Source organism: Gossypium hirsutum, chromosome A03 (genome assembly GCF_007990345.1).
Source record: "Gossypium hirsutum isolate 1008001.06 chromosome A03, Gossypium_hirsutum_v2.1, whole genome shotgun sequence".
NCBI classification, from domain to species: Eukaryota; Viridiplantae; Streptophyta; class Magnoliopsida; order Malvales; family Malvaceae; genus Gossypium; species Gossypium hirsutum.
Window position 1 is genome coordinate 60,270,299 of NC_053426.1, and position 3,771 is coordinate 60,274,069.

Below are 3,771 nucleotides of genomic sequence, written 5' to 3' on the forward strand. Positions count from 1 at the left end.
CATCTAACTAAAAGGCTAATTGCCCATCTCTTACCCATATTGGTCCGTAAGCCCATTGGGCCCAATTTTGGCCCATCGAGGCCCTCTTTCCCAAGTACGTTAAGACGTCACACAAAATTACTTACCACCTTGCGGTGCTAGATCTAACAATTACTCTATGTCTTGAGAGCATTCGCATACTTACAAGCCTATGAAATGCCGGAATTTCGGCATTTCGGCTTTTGCCGAATTGAACTAAGAAAGGGTGTTCGGTACACACCTGTTTCGCGACGACTGCTACTGAGATCCCTTACGATGTCCTACAATTATTCATCACCATTTTTAGCATACAAGTATGCTTAACAAACTCAAAATCCACCCTACCTTATTCGGCCAAAGAACCCTTATTGAGCATAAGTTGCTTACCTTCACAGGGTCCAATAATACGATTCAAGCTTATCCAAGTCGATACTCCAAGCCTCGCTGCTCCTTCAAAGTTGTCTATATCACACAGTCCAAGTCAGTCACTTGCCCACAAGGGCAAAATAGTCATTTAACACCCTAGGGGCAAAATGGTAATTCTACCTTACAGGGTATTTCGGTAATTTTACCCTACAGGGGTATTTTAGTAATTTTGCAAACCATGGGTATTTTGGTAATTTTACAAACCAGGGGTATTTTGGTAATTTTGCAAACTAGGGATATTTTGGGTAATTTTGCAAACTAGGGGTATTTTGGTAATTTGTAAATCGAGGGTAAATAGTAATTCTATAAACTGAGGGTAAAATGGTAATTCTGTAAATCGGGAGTACTTTGGTAATTTTACAAGTCGAGGGCATTTCAGTAATTGGTAAACTAAAGTATTCTAAACATGGATAACAATACGAATGGGCCTAAAACCTATTCCCGGCCCAAATGGGCCCACACGCTCGTGTGGCCCTTCTAACCCAAACCTAGCCACAGATATTCGATTCACCTAGCCTAGTCCAATATTTACTACACAATCAAACAACTTATCCAATTGGGCCCGTAGGCCCATTGGGCCCACATGGCCCCTTTCGGCCCATCGCGGCCCGTAGTAGCCATCCAACAACAAGAGTAGTGATAAATACACACCTGATAGGAGACTGGAGTTAATCCGCGCTTCGAGCACTTCTAGCCGATCCCAACCCAAACGAGCACGCCATAACGCGAAAGGGATCAGCCAAGAAAGGTACCTTTGCTCTCCTCATAGTTCTCTCTATTTAAAGCCAGCTTCGCATCCACTCCTATGTTAGCTTACCGATGTGGGATCCCTCCATCATCAGAGTTTAAATTCAACACCAACTCTTGCTATCCCAACATAGCAAAATAATCAACCTTTGCATGCCAAGGGATTCGAACCAAAGTCCTCCTATATGCCAACTCACGCCATCACCACTAGGCCACCAACTCATTTGTGTCATAAATCCAACACATTAAACTTAAGCGCACCTACTTGCTTCTAGATTTATTGAAAAGAAAAACCAAAATATATTGCAAGAGCCAAGCCTTGAACCTTGGACCCCTTGCTTCCTCTATGGCGTCACTTCCTTGTCCCCTAAGTGGCGTCACCTTGCCACTACACCACACTCCTTTTTGTGTCACAATTTCTCCAACAATATTCTTAAGGCCTACCTACTACACCCAGGGTTTGATCTACCTTAAATTTTTACTAGAGTCCAGGTTTGAACCCAAGACTTCTCCAACACTTCTCAGCACACTTAACCACTAAAACAAGCCTTCATTAACAAAATTTACATGCACAACAAATATTAAAAGCTTCCTTCAACCGCTCCCATGCTCAAGGCCCAAAACTTCTAGGCCAAATTCAGGGTGTTACAGAAATACCCTGTAGGGCAAAATTACTGAAATACCCCTGTAGGGCAAAATTATCGAATTACCCCTATAGGGTAAATTACCGAAATACCCCTGTAGGGTAGAATTACCAGAATACCCTGTAGGGTAGAATTACCAGAATACCCCTGTAGGGTAGAATTATCGGAATACCCCTGGGTAGATTATCGGAATACCCCTGTAGGGTAGAATTACCGAAATACCCCTGTAGGGTAAAATTACCGAAATACCCCTGTAGGGTAGAATTACTAGAATACCCTTGTAGGCAGATTATCGAAATACCCTGTAGGAGAGTTACCGAAATACCCCTGTAGGGTAGAATTATCGCAATACCCTGTAGGGTAGAATTACCGAATACCCCTATTGGTAGAATTACTAAAATACCCCTATAGGGTGAAATTACTGAGATACCTTGTGGGGTAAATTACCATTTTGCCTCTAGATGTTGAATGACTGTTTTGCCCTTGCGGCCAGTGACCAACTTGGACTGTTGGTTGATGAATTGATTGTGAATATTTGGTTATGAATGACTTGATGTGATTTATTAATATGCATGACATCTGCACATGACATGTTGCATGGGTTGGGATTTTGTACGGTGGAAGATCTGATTTGTTAGGATCGCATAGTTGCTTGACGATTGTGGATCCACCGAAGGCTTAGAGCCGTATATTCGTACTGATTTCATAAGGTCGCACGGGTCGCCCAAGATGAACTGTGGACTGATCAATGGCTGAGTGCTGATCATATTTACGAGGCTATGTGCCGACTTATTACCGTCGCTGATGGCTATATGCCCTAACATGATACAGCTACCGATGGCTTAAAGCTCTAATTAGGTTTGTGTCAACCTACAGATGGCTCTGTGCCAACCTGATTAGGCTGTGTGCCAATGTATTTGCCTAAGGCTATGTGCCAATAATGGTTATTGGCGACTTGTGTCGATCACATTTACCTAGGGCGTGTGCCGGTTATTACTCTAGTGATGGCTATGTGCCTATCTAATGCAGTTATCGATGGCTTGTGCCACGTATCTGTAAGTGCTTGCCACATTACTGTTTCGTGGCTATGCCACAACTATTCTGGTGGCTCTACAACAATATCTGTATGGTGACTCTGTACAATATCTGATAACTGAGCAGAATGCTGCAACCGTGGAGTGTAGGGCTGGGTGGGTGAGCTATCCCCCACATGCAGTGTAGGGCTGGTACGGGTGGAATGTAGTGGTTGGTATAGGCTGATGGGTTGGGATTGCATTCACATTCTGATTTTTGATTCTGTTACCTGTACAAGATTCCCCTAATTTTGATCTGTTCACTGATAATGTTCTGATTCTGGTAAACCTATTTGCTTCTAATTCTGATTCTAGTTCTGACTAATGTTTCTTATTTTGTAATGGGTTAAATTTGCTCCTATTACCTTTCATGTAATTTCCAACCTTAGACGGATCGGAGCTGCGAGGGGCTCGGAGGAAGCCACACACACACTGTTTATTTTATAGTTTTGATTATTACTTTTAAATGTTTTATGTGGGTTGTAGTAAAGCCATTGCAATTTTCTAGATTTCAAATTTGGAATTTTATTTATTGTTCTTATAATTTCTAGTATTAGAACACGGTTTTCCAAAGCAACTACTGTTGTTCAAAACATCACGTAACCGCAATTGTTTTAAATCAAGCTTCCGTAACTGCCAAGATTTTTACAAAGTTGTTAAGAATGTTATTCAACTGAGGTTTCTAACAAGATTTAAAAAGGGTATAAGTTTTTAATTATTAAGAAGGGTTTTTAATGGAAACATGGTTTTCGAAAAACACTTCAATGTGACATGCCAGATTCGAGCCAAACTTCTAGGCCGGGTTGGGTGTTACACAGGTACGCTTCTTCATGCCCAGTCTTGCCCAATTTATTTTATAAGCC

General features: G+C 41.8%; 1 long non-coding RNA gene across 1 annotated transcript; it reads right to left on the reverse strand.

The window, feature by feature from the left end:
- Positions 1 to 259: 259 nt before the first annotated feature.
- On the reverse strand, positions 260 to 1,175 carry LOC121223014 (uncharacterized). Its single transcript, XR_005920349.1, has 3 exons — positions 1,096 to 1,175; positions 406 to 480; positions 260 to 299 (listed from the first exon to the last, which is right to left on the reverse strand). It is a non-coding gene; the product is annotated as an uncharacterized lncRNA (long non-coding RNA).
- Positions 1,176 to 3,771: the final 2,596 nt, after the last annotated feature.